The 18,307-nt window shown below is 42.3% G+C and overlaps 1 protein-coding gene across 8 annotated transcripts in view; it reads left to right on the forward strand.

Annotated features, from left to right (window-relative positions):
• The window catches only part of nhsa (Nance-Horan syndrome a (congenital cataracts and dental anomalies)), a 108,083-nt gene that overhangs the window by 5,688 nt on the left and 84,088 nt on the right, over window positions 1–18,307 (forward strand). The window lies entirely within an intron of this gene.

An 18,307-nucleotide genomic window follows, 5' to 3' on the forward strand; every position in this document is an offset into this window, starting at 1 on the left:
ATTCTAAGGAAAAGAGTATCTCACACACTTCCACAGAGTGTGTGTAGTCCCTACCCGAGGACAGTGACGTGTGCTTTTCTTACAATGAGACTCTAGACCTCTTTCACTGTGTTTCTGTTGAAGAGAGATCCATACCGACCGAAAGGAACAGTCAATGTCATGAGTGTGTGTGTGTGTGTGCACACAGGTGGAAGATTTAAGTCTTCCTGAGCGCTTTGATATTGAGATGGACAGGGTGGAACGAAATACGAGACCAGATTATTTTGTGAGATGAGTGTGAGCTGCTTCTGTCTCTATCTATCTATCTGTCTATCTATCCATCTATTCGTCTATCTGATCTATCTATCATTCTATCGTTCTATCTATCTGTCCATCCATCAATCTATCTATTTATCTATCTATCATTTTGTCTGAATGTTCATCTATCCATTTCCCTCGTCTTCTCCCCATCATTTACTTTCACCGATCCACTTTACCTGTCAGTAAAACATCAAAACCATTTTCATTGAAAAATAGATATAAATAAAACCTGAAGTGCTAAAAGTCCTAGCAATCACCTCTCTGTGTTTTTGCATTGATGTCTTAGACACGGCGAGCATGTCCCTGCTGTGCTTCAGTGTGTTTTCCTCCTCAGATTTGTTGAATTATATATGACGGTGTGCTGGTTTAATGCAGCTCTTATGTAGGGTGTGACTGACTGAAGACTCCGCATGGATTATGCATCGCGCGCTTCCTCACGAGTTTCCCCGATCTCACACGCACTAGTTGCACTGTTTGGGGGGGGCTGAATCGCCTGATGAGGAAGGATGACAACAAACACCTTGTCCGTTTGCATCATTCTGTTTTCCTCTTTGTCTCATGATCCAGCTGTTATTGGTCCTCAGCGGTTTTCGGGAGGCAGCGCGCGCTGTGTTGTCACGCGTCTCCGGGCTAGCAAGCTAAACAGGGAACGAGCGAGCGCATTTGTTATGCAACATTTAGAGTAGACAAGCGGCTGCAGACATCTCTCTCTCTCTCTCTCTCTCTCTCTCTCTCTCTCTCTCTCTCTCTCTCTCTCTCTCTCTCTCTCTCTCTCTACCGCAAGGTCTGCATAGTAACAGCCCAGAGGTGAAACTCTTTTTTGTCCTCCATTCAGTGTCTTCCTTCGACACCTCGGCTGTGTCCGAAATACACTCTTGAGTACTTATTTTTGAATAGCCTAAGTAATTACTTTACGTTAATTCATTACGTTAAAAAAACATTACGTACTGGTATATAGTATGAATGTGTGTAGTATGAATGCAATGTGGATTTACTACATTCGCTATGTTGTCATTATCATGTGACCTACATGCGTCAGTTGCGTCGTTTCACTGCCATTCATAAATCCTCTCCCGTGGCCTCATGGGATAGTAAGGTGTCCATCGTGCACACTTCAGAATCTCACCGGAAGAAGTCGATAAATGCACTTTATTATATAGCCTACGTTAAGTCGTCTAATTTTTTTTACTAACTCTGTGTGACAAACAAACACAAATTTAAATTGGCTAGTTATTCACTATAAATTTCATGAACAAAGAATTCTTTTGAATCATATTTAGCCTATATGAATCATTTGATTAAATTCACAAGAACTGAATGATCTGAAGGATTCTTATGTTCTTTTTTTGTGTTCAACTTTGTTTTAATTTTAAGACCTTTTTAATGAATAATTTGATTTAGTTCAGAAAACATGAATAATTTGAACGTTCTTGGCACACTTTGTTTTAATTTGAATGTAACAATTTTTTTGCATGTGCTTATCCATTAAACCATTAAATCCATTCGCTCATCTTTGAGTCAGATCTTAGTGAATCAGTGCATTTGGGTCTATTTGCTTAAAAAGCATTGTATAATAATTGTATAGAAAACAGTTTGAGGTTTAGTATTAAATATTTGGCAGTACTAGCTGTATCAGGGAGGGTTTGGTCACAGAGTAATGTACATATCCTTGCCTGATCTTAAGGGCATTTCTGTTGAGGTTTAATGGATAAGAATGGTCAAAATCAGTTTTTAGGTTATAAAAAAGGCACAGCTAGACCTAGAAATTTGCAATGAAAGATTCAGGTTTTGGTCACATGACAGAGTGTTGCTTTGTCCTTGTGATGCACCATTCCCATAGAAGTCAGTTCGCAACTCTCTGAGCAATAAGAAGCTCTGCTAAAACAGCCGTACCAACAACGATTTGATTCTATCCAGACACTACAATGTTATCAAGCCTCTTAACCAGCAATAACAACCCAGAACTCTAATGCACATTCTCTCGGTGACTCTCTATCTCTCTGTTAAAAGCCTCATGTAGGTCTGGACGACTGAGAGCTGATAAAATATGGTTGTTAATTATAGCTGGAAATCAAAGACCACTCTTTTATGAGTATGAGTATGTGTCTCTAGACAGGCCTGATGCACCGATCTTTTTTTTTCTTCATGTACATCTCTCAGGGCTGAGGTCATCCGCCTCCAATGTTCAGCTAAAAACAGGTGTCAAAAAGTCACTTCATGTCTGCTGCAGGAAGAAATGAATCTGAAAATGAATAGTACGTCTTGTTTCCCCTTAGTTGTTTTAATTGCACTGAAATTAAGTGCTAAAATGAATCCAAGTAGGAGTTTTTCAAAGTTTCTTTGGTAAGAGATGAATCATAGACTGGTGGTTACTGGCTTTGTCTCACACACACACACACACACACACACACACACACACACACACACACACACACACACACACACACACACACACTAGGGTGAACCCAAAGTCATCGGTGGTCTCCGGTTGGATGGTTTTGGTCTTTTAAGGGAAGCGGCTGTCTGTTTGATGTGGTTTCAGTGGGTTGTTCAGTAATATCAAGAGTTTTAAATCCAACTGACTTACAGGAAAACACTTTTTACACCTCAGGGAGGCTGAATCCATTTCCAAACCGAGAGTGATGAGCGGTATGACAGAGAAAGAGGGAGAGGTCAAAGGTTAAAGGGAGGATTTGGGAGTGTTTACACTTTGAGAGTTTTTCGAGCTTGAACAAAGTTTGTGTGTGTGTGTGTGTGTGTGTGTGTGTGTGTGTGTGTGTGTGTGTGTGTGTGTGTGTGTGTGTGTGTGTGTGTGTGTGTGTGTGTGTGTGTGTGTGTGTGTGGTTGTGTTTGGGGGAAGGGGATAGAATATACAGTTTGTACAGTATAAAAATCATGGGTTACGGTTAGGAGACTTTGAGACTTTTTCGAGCTTGAACAAAGTTTGTGTGTGTGTGTGGTTGTGTTTGGGGGCAGGCGATAGAATATACAGTTTGTAGAGTATAAAAATCATTATGTCTATGGAAAGTCCCCATAAAACATGAAAAAAAGATCATAGTGAACATATGATTATGGTTAAGGTGAAATTAATTGTAATTAGCTTTGTTTATGTATAAAAAAAATCTAGATTTTGTGAATGTGTCTGTGTGAAGCTTGAGTTGCCATTCTAGTGGTGGAGTGTGAAAGGGAGGGAGAGCTTTTGAAAGAGACAAGAAAAGGTCATGACCTGTCAGACTAGTCTGGGATTTGTTTGGAGTTGATGTTTGTTTTTGTGTAGGCATATATGTCTATTCCCGTAGGACAGTCATAAAGGACTCAAAAATCTCTTACTGATTTACTCTTTAATATCTCAATTGTGTTTCTTCTCCTTCAGCGTTTCAGAAAAGAATCTGCAAATGTTCCTCTGCATTTCTCTTATTGATTTTCCAATGATCCCATGAAAATTGCCAATGAAATCCCATAACAGCAGCTCTCAGCTTGTGTTTGTGTTTCGCAAAAGTAATCAGGCTGCCCTCACCCATGATCTATGTTAATACAACACACACACACACACACACCTCGAGACAGGCAGATCTCCGTGCTAATCCCGTAATCTCTGTAATTGCACATCTCCATAAGTAATAAACAGTGAATCATCCGTCCTGTGCATTAATGCTCTGATTTATGGTGAACTGAGGACGAACACCCATCTGTGCGATCCGACACTGCGGGCCGGAAGCTAAACACCTGTTTGTTGTTCTAAGGGTGTGTTTCTTAACAATGGAGGTCACCCAGGTGCCTTTCTCTTCTCTCTCTCTCTCACACACACACACACACACACACACACACACACACACACACACACACACACACACACACACACACACACACACACACACACACACACACACACACACACACACACACACACACACACACACACAGACACAGGTGCTGAAATGTCTTAAAGGGACAGTTCACTCAAAAATGAAAGTTCTGTCATCATTCGCTCACCCTCATGTCATGTCTATGAAAAAAGATGTAATACTCCTGTATGAGACAAACGCCCATGTAACGGGTGTTCTTTTCCAGACAGACAAAGTCAATGTTGACCAGGGCCAGTCAGGCTCCAAAAACGATCAAAAAGCATTATAAAATAGTCCATATAACTTTTCCTTAATATTACAGATCACATAGTGCTGCCATATGATAGGTTTATGTCAGAAAAAGACTGAAATTGAAGTCGTTATTCACTGAAATCCAAGCTAGATCTCTCTTGCACTTCAAAATGTTATATATTTATATATATATATATATATATATATATATATATATATATATATATATATATAATATAAGGCTATTTAATTCTGAAAGAGTCATGTTAGGTCCACTAACCCTTTAACCATTTCAATTACAATACGTGTAATCAGTGCAGGGATTCACACATGTAGTTACGAGTCCTGTAAGGCCGACTGGGCTGTGAAAGGAATCTGTAACCGGTGACTTCCTGAGCTGTCAACTCTTCTGTTCTACACACCTCATCAGCACAATAGCGAAGAACACACCTTCACACACAAGCAATCAAACAAACACATAATTGCATCTTGATCTGTTCACAAGTGGAATTAAACAGAACGATATCATGCAGTTGCTAAGCGATTTTCTAGATTAAGCGATTCCCATTATGTTTTTTAGTGTTTGTTAGCATGTTACTAACAGTTAGGAGTTTTTTTCTGTTTGTTTTTGACAATTAGGTGGTTGCAAAGGATTTCTCAGTGGTCGTTAATTAGCATATTGCTAATTATTTTTAATTATTTTTAATTTAATTAGCTAGATTTTTGAAGTTCTGTTAGCATGTCACTGTACAGTTATGCAGTTGCTAAGTGTGGCGAACGGGACGAGGCCGAGGGACGTGAGAGATCGGCGCGAGGCCGGTGGTGCAAGTGTTAATGAGCAACACATGTGGGGCGCACCGGTCTCGCATCTCTCACGGAGGAGCGGAAGGGCAACGACGTTGATGATCGAGAGAGGAACAGGCCTTTGTTTTGTTAGTTTGATTTTTATTTTCGGTAGCCAGCAGTCGTCCGCGAGGGGCTGCTGGTGGTTCTTTTTGGTTTGGGTTTGTTTTATTTGAATAAAGTCTTTAAATGTTCGCCGGTTCCCGCCTCCTTCTTCCCATAACAACTGAACCTTTTCTAAATGGTTATTAACGTTTGCTGTATTGTTTGCATGATGTTGTACAGTTTTCTAGGGAGTTTTGTGTGTCTGTTAGCATGTCACTACAGTTATGCAGTTGCTATGATGTTCTGAGCATGCATTAGCATCTTTCTGTATGATTTAAGGTTGTTTGAAGTATTTGTTAGCATGTTGTTGTACTAGGGAGTTTTGAGTGTACGTCCGTTAGTATGTCACTGTACTGATAAGGTTGAGTGGGTGTTAGCATCTTTCTATATGATTAAGCGGTTCTTGTGATTTTAGTAGATGTTAGAATGTTGCTGTATAGTTATAGGTTGCTAGGAAGTTTTCAGTGTGTTTTAGCACGTTGCTGTACAGTTAGATGGTTTCTAAGATGATTTTAACTGTCATTAGAAATAGCATCTTGCTGTGTGGTTAAGCAGTTGCTAAGGTGTTCTGAGCATGCGTTAGCATCTTGCTGAATGGTTTATAGAGTCAGCATGCCACTGTACAGTTATGCAGCCGCTAAGGTTTTTCTAAGTGGTCTTTATCATCTTTATATATGGTTGAATCATTTTTAAAGTGTTTTAAGTGGTTGTTAGCATGTTTCTGTATTATGTTGTTGCTCTGGAGTTTGTTGATGAGTTGCATGCTAAAGTGTAATACTTAATCTTAGGGTGCTTTCACATCTGTAGTTCGGTTCATTTGGTCTAGACTAAGGGTGAAAAATTATACTTTGTATCATTTTCAGGCGTTTTGGTTCCTTTTCACACCACACTGTTTGCTCTGGTCTGAATCAGATGATGAGTTGATGAAACGAACCAAAATGCAGTCACGTGACAACATCCACATCACTCGTTTGCCAGAGGTAACTGCACATCGATTGGTCAGAATTAACGTGCGGGAAAATTCCAGAGCTCCCGGAAGTTAAAAAAGAGGAGGAAAATCCGGCAGACAGCTTTTTACTATGTAGAGACGAGTGCGTGGGCTGATTGTATCCCTGGTCATAGTGTATTATATAGTTTGTCTACACCACTTTAGGCAAATTTCCATGATGCTCCGCACCTCCTCAGAACTCCACGTTTGTCCGCGATTAGCCATGCTAGTGCAAACTGTCAAGAAACGGGTCACGTTCTCACCACAATCAAATCGCTCCAGAGTTCGTTTGAAAGCGTACCGAGACCACCTCGAACGCTTGTTTGGTCCACTTTTGGTGCGCACCCGAATGCGATTGCTGCTTTCAAACCTGCCCAAACGAACCGCACCAAGGGGAAAACGAACTCTAGTGCGATTCGACCGAACTAAATGAGGCAGGTGTGAAAGCACCCTTATAGGTTTGTTCGAATCACTTACACTATGACAATCTATAATTGCAAGAGACAATCAACTCTGTAAGTTTTGGTGTTATGTTAGGTAATGTGATCCATGAGTGTTATGATCATTCCTCCAACACAAGAGCTTCAAGTGTGAAATATCTGTGGATTAGAAGTGACACTCCGGGCTCTGGAATGTCTTTCAGTGCTGCCAGGTATTTTTGTCGCTGCTTTTGTGTTGTTTCAGTGTATGTTTTGAGATGATGACAGCTCATCTCCTGGTGGTTAATCTCCCTGAGCAGTGCTGTCGTAGAAAGCTGCGATCCACTTGGACTGACTTCATGCTGTTTTTCAGGGGTTGATGTCCACGGAGCCCCTGTGCAATTTTCCCTCTGAAAAATGACTGTTATGACTCTTCCCTGCATACTCCATTCGTGACATCAAAGACATTCCTCGGCTCACCGTGCTGTTAGATCTGCCCGCCCCACACACACTCACACACACACATGCTCTTCTCTGTGATTAGATTGATGAAAATAAGGGGTGCGTCCTCAGACGTGTCATTATGAACGCTACTAATCGTAACTCAGACTCTGTCGTCTGTCTTTCGGAGACCTCCAGCGAACCTCTAATTACTCTACATGTGTTTAATGTCTTCACAGCAGGACTCTCTCCTTTACTCTCAATACAGCTCAGTGGGTTTCTAGACTTTAAAGTGTCCATGTTCTGCAATGTCATAGTGTTAATTCCACTTATAGAATTACTTATAAGTTACTCATCTAATTTGTCTAATTTTTTGTCATCTCATAAAAACGCATCTCTCCTCTTATCTTCTTTTCCTGGCTATTCTCGTGTTACTTATTTTCTTCTCATCTCGGCAATTCTCTTCTCTACTCATCTCGTCTCATCTTTTCTTTCTATTATCTCTAGACACTACTCGTCTCATCTCGTTTATTCTCTTCTCTACTCATCTCATCTCGTCATCTCGTTTTTTTCTCCCTTCTCACTTCTCGACTCGTCTCTTCTCGTTTCATCTTGTCTCGTCTCTACTCGTTTATTCTCTGCTCTTCTCATCTCATCTCCTTCTCATCTCATATTTTTTCTCTTATCCCTAGTCAGTTCTCGACTTGTCTCTTCTCTTCTCTTCTCGTTTCATCTTGTCTCGTCTCTTCTCTACTCGTTTATTCTCTTATCAACTCTTCTCATCTCATCTAGTCTCATCTTTTTTATCTCTTCTAGTCACTTCTTGGCTCAGCTTGTCTTGTCTTGTGTCTTCTCTTCAAAAAGTTACACTTGATGTAAAAGTCCCCGATGTTAGTTCCCACATTAGTCTCATGAATATCTGGTGTCTCATGCTGTAAATGATTTCTGCGGTTGTTCTTTCAGTGGAGTCTGTCTCTCCATGGCAGCGCTGAGAAACGTCTAAAGCAGATTATTCTCATAAAGCCCCCAGACCCTCCTGCCTTCCACACACTCTCCTGGAGCCGTCCCACCTGCCCTCGTCTCTTTCTCCACGTCCCGCTGCCTCTCGTCTTCAAAGGGCCTTCAAACAGCACTGTGACTCGGCCCGAGAATCCAACAGCTCCTCCCTGATGTTCGGCTTTGTCTCCCTCTCACAATCCTCCCATAACTGTGAGAGACGTTATGTAACCGTATTACACAGAGAAAAAGCAGAGCATAACCCTGCCCTGCTCGCTGGATACAGTCAGAGTGAAGACACTTTAAAAGTGAAAACACTCACATAATGCCACAGTAAAACTTTCCATTTTATATGTCCTTGGAATAAGTGCTGGAAAGCGCAGCCAGAGAGGCCTGTCATCAGGAACGAGAGTACAGGAAAAAGGGAGGGAAGGATTTAAGAGCTACAAGGAATTTCAATTTCCAGAGTACTTTTCTGAGGCCGACCGACCAACCCACCAAGCCACCAGTGTTAATGTGCATCTGATAAAACACACACACACACGCTTACAGCCTGTAATATCTGATGTCGTCACATGATAAATGAGTTATTAGCAGAGTCGAACCGTTGACATGGCAACCCTGTGTTTACTGTGCATCACGACTGTTTAAATCTAAATTACCTGTTTATTTCTAATTCTAATAGAAAACTTGCTTAAACCGGCCTAAGCTGTTTTTAGGGGAATTTTGAGCAGCCATTTATGCTTAACAACAACCTGGATATAAGACCAGCAAACCAAAGAACTGGAGCAAGAAACCTTGACTAACAGTATAAGTTGTCTTAAAAGCATAAAATGCTACAAAAGTTTGGAATATGTCCTTTTTAATAGTCTCAAATCCCACTAAACCAGGTGGGCCCTCACTACCCGTAACCCAGCCCACGGTGCCAGTAAGTGGGTCTCTGGAATAAAGCGAACTCCCTTTATTCATACGAGTTAAAAGCTCATCTTTATAAATCATTTTTATGAGCAAACCAGTTCCGAGGCCGAAAAACAACACCTGTGGAAGTGAGCAGAAAAAAGAGGGAGGGCTTCCAGAGCTTCAGTGAATTTTCTTCAGTAAATTTGTGACATTGCATACGGTCCCTGAAATCTTACACCATTATTATATTATCGTTGAATTGTCTATTTGTTTTTACACTGCTTAGATGTAAAATGCAAATACTATGGTTTTACACAGAAAGACAGATACAGTACAGAGACCTTAAAGTGACTTTTGCACATAAAAAAACTATATTAAAAATGTATATTTTCTCTGGAAATGTATAAGTTTTAAAATCGTATGTATATGTTGCTTCTCAAGTAGATGCAGTATGAGACTTTTGCATGCAAAAGAAAAAAGAATTAGATTTGAAACATTTTAGATGGAGCACATTTACATCACAGTCCTTCTGTAGCTAAAACACCACAATAAAAACATCACTGTCTGTCTCTAGCAGTGACATTGTTTCGCCAATATTTAAAACTGTTGTGTATGATGTCACTGCTTGTGGGCGGGGCCAGGACTCTTGGTTTGTGGGCGGGGCCTGGTCTCATGGTTTGTGGGTGGGGCCTGGTCTCATGATTTGTGGGTGGGGCCAGAACTTATTGTTTGTGGGCGGGGCCTGTTCTCATGATTTGTGGGCAGGGCCAGGACTCATTATTTGCGGGCGGGGCCGGGCCGGGCCGGGACTCATGGTTTGTGGGCGGTACCTGGTCTCATGCTTTGTGGTCGGGACCTGGTCTCATGGTTTGTGGGCGGGACCTGGTCTCATGATTTTTGGGCAGGGCCAGAACTCCTTGTTTGTGGGTGGGACCTGGTCTCATGGTTTGGGGGCGGGACCTGGTCTCATGGTTTGTGGGTGGGACCTGGTCTCATGATTTGTGGGCAGGGCCAGGTCTCATGGTTTGTGGGCGAGACCTGGTCTCATGGTTTGTGGGCGGGACCTGGTCTCATGGTTTGTGGGCGGGACCTGGTCCCATGATATTTGGGCAGGGCCAGGACTCATTGTTTGTGGGCGGGACCTGGTCTCATGGTTTGTGGGCCGGACCTGGTCTCATGGTTTGTGGGCGGGACCTGGTCTCATGGTTTGTGGGTGGGACCTGGTCTCATGATTTTTGGGCAGGGCCAGGACACATTGTTTGTGGGCAGGACCTGGTCTCATGGTTTGTGGGCGGGGCCGGGCCGGGACTCATGGTTTGTGGGCGGGACCTGGTCTCATGGTTTGTGGGCGGGACCTGGTCTCATGGTTTGTGGGTGGGACCTGGTCTCATGATTTTTGGGCAGGGCCAGGACTCATTGTTTGTGGGCAGGACCTGGTCTCATGGTTTGTGGGCGGGACCTGGTCTCATGGTTTGTGCGCGGGACCTGGTCTCATGGTTTGTGGGCGGGACCTGGTCTCATGGTTTGTGGGCCGGACCTGGTCTCATGGTTTGTGGGCCGGACCTGGTCTCATTGTTTGTGGGTGGGACCTGGTCTCATGATTTTTGGGCAGGGCCAGGACTCATTGTTTGTGGGCAGGACCTGGTCTCATGGTTTGTGGGCGGGACCTGGTCTAATGGTTTGTGTGCGGGACCTGGTCTCATGGTTTGTGGGCGGGACCTGGTCTCATGGTTTGTGGACGGGACCTGGTCTCATGGTTTGTGGGCCGGACCTGGTCTCATGGTTTGTGGGTGGGACCTGATCTCATGATTTTTGGGCAGGGCCAGGACTCATTAGGCTTGTTCGACTTGAACCAGCGCTGCACAGACCGATCGGTTGATGACATCAAAGTACCGCGAGAGCGATTAGAGAGCAGACGGCTCCTTATGCTTTTGAATCGCTCTCGCGGTACTTTGATGTCATCAACCGATCGGTCTGCGCAGCGCCGGTTCAAGTCGAACAAGCCTATTGTTTGTGGGCAGGACCTGGTCTCATGGTTAGTGGGCGGGACCTGGTCTCATGGTTTGTGCGCGGGACCTGGTCTCATGGTTTGTGGGCGGGACCTGGTCTCATGGTTTGTGGGCGGGACCTGGTCTCATGGTTTGTGGGCCGGACCTGGTCTCATGGTTTGTGGGTGGGACCTGGTCTCATGATTTTTGGGCAGGGCCAGGACTCATTGTTTGTGGGCAGGACCTGGTCTCATGGTTTGTGGGCGGGACCTGGTCTCATGGTTTGTGTGCGGGACCTGGTCTCATGGTTTGTGGGCGGGACCTGGTCTCATGGTTTGTGGACGGGACCTGGTCTCATGGTTTGTGGGCCGGACCTGGTCTCATGGTTTGTGGGTGGGACCTGGTCTCATGATTTTTGGGCAGGGCCAGGACTCATTGTTTGTGGGCAGGACCTGGTCTCATGGTTAGTGGGCGGGACCTGTTCTCATGGTTTGTGTGCGGGACCTGGTCTCATGGTTTGTGGGCGGGACCCGGTCTCATGGTTTGTGGGCGGGACCTGGTCTCATGGTTTGTGGGTGGGACCTGGTCTCATGATTTTTGGGCAGGGCCAGGACTCATTGTTTGTGGGCAGGACCTGGTCTCATGGTTTGTGGGCGGGACCTGGTCTCATGGTTTGTGGGCGGGACCTGGTCTCATGGTTTGTTGGCCGGACCTGGTCTCATGGTTTGTGGGCCGGACCTGGTCTCATGGTTTGTGGGCCGGACCTGGTCTCATGGTTTGTGGGCCGGACCTGGTCTCATGGTTTGTGGGCCGGACCTGGTCTCATGATTTTTGGGCAGGGCCAGGACTCATTGTTTGTGGGCAGGACCTGGTCTCATGGTTAGTGGGCGGGACCTGGTCTCATGGTTTGTGTGCGGGACCTGGTCTCATGGTTTGTGGGCGGGACCTGGTCTCATGGTTTGTGGGTGGGACCTGGTCTCATGATTTTTGGGCAGGGCCAGGACTCATTGTTTGTGGGCAGGACCTGGTCTCATGGTTTGTGGGCGGGACCTGGTCTCATGGTTTGTGGGCGGGACCTGGTCTCATGGTTTGTTGGCCGGACCTGGTCTCATGGTTTGTGGGCCGGACCTGGTCTCATGGTTTGTGGGCCGGACCTGGTCTCATGGTTTGTGGGCCGGACCTGGTCTCATGGTTTGTGGGCCGGACCTGGTCTCATGATTTTTGGGCAGGGCCAGGAGTCAGGACTCATTGTTTGTGGGCAGGACCTGGTCTCATGGTTTGTGGGGGGACCTGGTCTCATGGTTTGTGGGCGGGTCCTGGTCTCGGTTTACAGAAGGGCCTGAAAGATTTGCGGTTCACCGCTGGTCTGCGGTATTTCAAAACTCCAGCAGATCAGCGACCGGACAGTCTGTGGCCAGTCACGGCTTTGACAGGCGGTGTACATTTTTTTACCATGCTGTCTCAGGCATCCCTTATGCCCAGTCTCAGGAGTCGGCCCATATGAATAAATGCTGGCTGCCTGCTAGTCTGAGCCACAACAACATTCCTGTTTTTTTCCACTCTCTCTTTCAGTCTTTCCTCTGTTGTCGGATTATCGGCAGTGCTGTTTGTTCAGCCTATGAGATCTAGCACGCTTTCTCTCACCCTTCGACCCCATGTGTTGTGTGTGAATATGTGCCACAAGTACCTTTTGACCCTATCGCGTTCACGTTCCTGTTGAGGGGAATAGAACTGTTTCCTGATTAAATGTCACTCTGGACGCTGTTGGAGTTGTTGGTTTTGGTTTTGTAATCGGCCCGACAGTTAAATGTGTGTGCAGGATGTCTGAGATCCTTGTAGACGATTCCACTGCTTCAAACCGACTTGTTTCCACTCAAACAGAAGCCAGACCACACCAGTAGATTCTCCTTTCCATACACACATATGCACTTAGATTACTTTACAGGCGAACACCGTAGGGTGAGTCTCACGATGCATATAAAAAATGAAGCCTGTTTTATGACTATTATGTTTTTTTGCACTGTGACATTTTTCATGACAAGCCTAATTCACTCCTATTTCTGTAATGCAGTAATGGAAATGCTCCTGTCCAGATAATTGTTTTAAATAAATAAAAAATATTGGTCTGTATCAGATTATTATTATTATTATTATTATATATTTCTATACATGTTTTGCTATTTATATTATTTATAATGAGTATTATTAATTGAAATTATTATTTTAAATGTATTTTAAAAGCAAGCACATTTAAATGCGACATATGTATTATTGTTGTTATTATTATTATTTATTGACATTTTTTGGGATGGGATCTTTTTACACAGATTGCATTTACAAAGAAGTCTACACAGTATGTCAAATTCCTACATTGTAAAACAGTTTTCCAAGATTAAGATTTTTTTATGCATTCTCAGAAACATTTGCTCTCTCTTTAGCATTACATTCAATGCCCCATTTCTCTTTTTTCCGATTCTGTCATTCCTTCTGCGGCAGTGGCACCAGAACAACCCCTCATTATAAATGCATTAGCCTCTGTCTGTATGTCCACTTCCTGTCAGTCTTTTTGCACTGATGCTCATGATGATGTGTTATGTGCAACATGATACGGGACAGAATCAGGGGTGAACGGTCGCAGCATTTCAGCAATGTGTGCGTTGAAATCACACATGCACGAACGATGCTATTCTGTATAATCTTTTGATTCATGCAGTGATATGGTGGATTTTTGAATATGAAACTGGAGAACAGTCATGCAATGCTTCCCATATGCTCCATAAGACACATACACACACTTGCATCTGTGTGCAGTAATCATATGGGAACTTCCCGAGATATCCGAGACACATACTAATATCGCGGATCATCTATGAAGCTAAACTGGGGATTGTCTGTCTCGCTCTTTCGCTTTCATTCCCTCCTGGAGCTGTTGGTGAACTTGGAGCGTAATGAGCCATCCGCTGATGGATCGCTCTCACACATACACAAACATACGCACAGTCTTATTCTGTTTCTCATTGCTTTATTTGTTCTCATGTTGGATGATGGGATGACATGATGTAACTTCCCAAAGTTCCCCTCGAGGCCTCGGAGTTTCCCACAACACAAGCATCTGGCGTCCCGATAACCGCAAAGTTCACTTTCTCATTGAATATTCTTGGAATTAAAGGAATAGTTAGGTTACACTTTATATAGACATTCTACCAACTATAAGTAACTTCAAGTAACTACGTGTCAACTAACTCTCATTAGAGTATTCGTAGACTGAATTAGATTGAAGTAGATCGTTAGGTTAGGGTTAGTAGAATAAGTTGACATGTAGTTGCAAAGTAACTTATTGTCAGTAGAATGTCTGTTGATGGAGCATCAGAATAAAGTTATTAATACTAATACTTTAATGACTAGTAGTTGACATGTAGTTGCAAAGTTATTGATAGTGAGTAAAATGTCCAGTGGAGCATTGAAATAAAGTGTAACCTAACCTAATTCCTGTAATTACATTGAAACATATCCAATGAGAAAGTGAGCTTGCTGCGAAAAGTGAAAGTGAACCCATCAGCCTGCGTCATTTAGAGTTTCATGACAGAACTTGGTATTCCTTGTCTTCTGAAGCCATATGTTAGCTTTGTGTAAAGTACAGACCAAAATATAAGTCATTAAGTATGTTATATGGAGTATGACCTTTATTGGGTGAACTATTCCTTGATCTCTCTATTTCCAGAGAACATGATGAACAAAACCTGGGTCAGTTCAGTCCAAATCAGATTCAAATCAGTTCAAGTCAATTGTATAAATATTGCGTCAAGTATTTTTTTCCCCACAAAACTGGCACAATTATTTTTTTATGATAGTTTCTTTCACTGAACATTCAGTAACATTTTATAATAAGATATGTTTGTTGTCATATGTTAATGACTGATTGCACGGACACTATCGATGAGAACGAGAACAGAACTTGAACTGAGTTAAGCTTGATGACGCTATTCTGCTTTATACCTGAATCAAATTAGTTGTATATTGCAACATCAACAGTGACACATTGTATCAACATTGAACTGACTCAAAGTGAATAAAGACACTATTGTCTTCTGTAGAGCTGCTTATCTGAATTTAACTAATTTCATAACTGATCAACTATTACACAGTTATTGAACTGAACTGAGTCAACACTAAATAATGACACTATTGTCTTTTTAGAGCTGTTTTACAGCCAAATTTAAATTAGTCTCATATCTGATCAAGTTTGCTTCATTGATTCCGTTATCCTCCTGTTTATTTCTGTGAAGCTGCTTTGAAACAATCTGTATTGTATAAAGAATTTTATAAATAAAGGTGACTTGACAGTTTTCAGATCATCCAAGTGGACTTGATAGCTTTGTGTTATAAATAATAGAGCATGCCTAAATTTCAAAACTTAAACCATCTAGTTTGTGTTTGTTGCTGAGTATCCCAGGTCTTGGAAAGCGGATCCCCAGGACTCAATATTGAGTCGAGTCTGCTCTATGAGCTCTCCCACTGTTAGGAAAACAGCAAAGATCAAAGGAAGAGGAGAAGAAGGGAGGGAAAACAAAACGACTACAACCACCATGTATTCCATTTTATCCCAGACCATTAATACACTATTAGAGTCATCAAATGTGGTTGAACAGCACCAGGGGGAGTTCGCCAACTAAACATGACGTTAACAGGGTTTTTGCTTTTCTCTCTCTCTCTCTCTCTCTCTCTCTCTCTCTCTCTCTCTCTCTCTCTCTCTCTCTCTCTCTCTCTCTCTCTCTCTCTCTCTCTCTCTCTCTCTCTCTCTCTCTCTCTCTCTCTCTCTCTCTCGTTTTCTGGTTTCTCATACTTTGGAACGTAGCTTGGATATGTTTCTGGAAAGCAAATATCGTAGTTCCACATAAGGGACAGTATAAACACAACTAAAATAGTTACATGTGTTGTGTGTGTATTTTTAGTGGAAGAGAGACAGAAACAGGCCACTGTCATAATCCAATATGAAGGAAGACGCAGCGTTTCGTTTAATTTGATTGGTCGGACATGTGGATTCTATTTTATCTGAGCAGAGGAGGACAGCTGGACATCAGTTTTTAATATATGGAATGCTTTGGGATGAGTTAGAACATTGGCGTTTTTTAATCTAGTTAATTCATTTTGATGGCTTTCGTAGGACAGGAGGGAACTGTTATGGATGGAGTACCTCAAGAAAATGTCCTGGAGTCAAAGCTAACGTTGTCTCTGCATGGCGCTCCACAAATTGAGCTGTGTGCTTTCAGGATCTCTAAAGCTGAAACATTCTCATATGTAATTACATGAACCCTGTCACTGAATCTGCCAGACTGCAATTTATAATGAGACCTAGGCCCTGTTTACACCTGGTATTAAGATGTTTTAGTCGACCGGAAGTGGACGCCGCTAAATACAGGTGTAAACTGGGTCTAAAACGTTTTGAGCTTGTCAACTTTCGACCACTTCCAAAGGTAGTCGGAAACGCATTCGACTGGATTGCTTTCGTAGTGACACGCAGCTACAAAGTCCCTGGCAGTGAATGAAGCTTTAAAGGGATAGTTCACAAAAAAATGAAATTTCTGACCATTTATTACTCACCCTAATGTCGTTTCAAACCTGTAAGACTCATTTTTCAAACGCGAATAAAGATATGCAGATGAGACATTTATGTCCCTCCATTGACAGCTACTCAACTACCATTTTGATGCTTCAAAATGTTCATAAAGAGATCGTAAAACTAATTCATTCTCATTCTTTGCTGACACAAGGAAGTGGGCGTTAACGTAAAATGTCAGTTTTGTCTGTCAAATCATCTATTGTCACGATGAAGCAACAGTCTAAAGAGAATTAAATCAAACTATCTGATTGCATATCTTGCATGCAATAACAAATCAAACCCAAAGTTTTGTGTCCTTATATGAATGTCAGTAAGTCCAAATGTTGTTGGGCCACCAACATATATTTGTGTGTGTGTGTGTGTGTGTGTGTGTGTGTGTGTGTGTGTGTGTGTGTGTGTGTGTGTGTGTGTGTGTGTGTGTGTGTGTGTGTGTGTGTGTGTGTGTGTGTGTGTGTGTGTGTGTGTGTGTGTGTGTGTGTTCTGAGCAGAAGAAAGTCATACAGGTTTGGAGCAACATGTGAGTGAGTAAATAATATGGGTGTAACAAAACACCAAAGGCTTTAGATACAAAGACAGGGCACTCATATTACTATGAATGGGAGTTGGGAGACAATATGGCGGAATAAGTCCCGCCTTCTAAATAAAAGAGCCAATCGCCAATTCGTGAAGTCATTGTATCACTGCAACTGCCGTTGGAATCACCTGGTTCTTATTGAAAAATCAGTGTTCAGAGATGTGTGCTTATGACTGCACATTTTTTTTGTCATGATTTGAGTGTTTAGAAACAACATTTATGAGACAGTTGTTGTCAGACTTCACTGGCTGCAATTTCAAATATGAAATTGAATAGTAAGCTTAGTGAACATGGTTTGGATAATTTGATGTTTCCCCATTAAAAGAGATAAGAGCTGTACTTGTGTGACTGAAATAGCTGCCCAAGAGACTTTATAAAGATGGCCGCCGAGTGAGATGACTTGCCTTAAAAGGAACTTTGCTATACACTCATGTCACAATTCGGGTTGATACAAGATAGTGATCTCACAACATTTTAAGCCAAAATAGAATTAAGATGGTAAGTTTTGTTTACTATAATAAGACATGTTTAAACAGTACTGTTCATTAAAATATTAAATTTGGTATTGTGTCAGGAATGGACTTGGTGTATTCATAATTCAAATTGTACTAAAAATACAAAATTATGTTAGACACATTATGCTTGCAGTCTGTCCCTGACTACGTACATTTAAAAAGTTTTAAATATGGCAATTTATTAAATGTATTTTATTTTTAATTTAATAAATATAGAAGCTCAATTGTGTGTTCTTCTGGGTTTACCATATTTGATGCGCCATTGCAATATTTCATTCTCAATTTAAATTGTAAACTCTACATGATACATTTTGTCACAAATCCCCGATACACATTATTGCATTTTGGTTTTTGATATATTGTGACACAATAAATTTTTCCATTAGTCAATTATTTTTGGGGGAACTACCACTTTAGGTATGTTGAAAATAAAGTAGAATATGATTGTTGAAAAGCGGCACGGTGTCCGTAAAATCACTCACTGGCATTGTAGCTCTCAGCACATTGTTCAGAATGACTCC

The sequence above is a fragment of the Siphateles boraxobius genome, unplaced genomic scaffold (genome assembly GCF_051911475.1).
Source record: "Siphateles boraxobius isolate OS27281-9 unplaced genomic scaffold, OSU_SipBor_1 77, whole genome shotgun sequence".
NCBI classification, from domain to species: domain Eukaryota; kingdom Metazoa; phylum Chordata; class Actinopteri; order Cypriniformes; family Leuciscidae; genus Siphateles; species Siphateles boraxobius.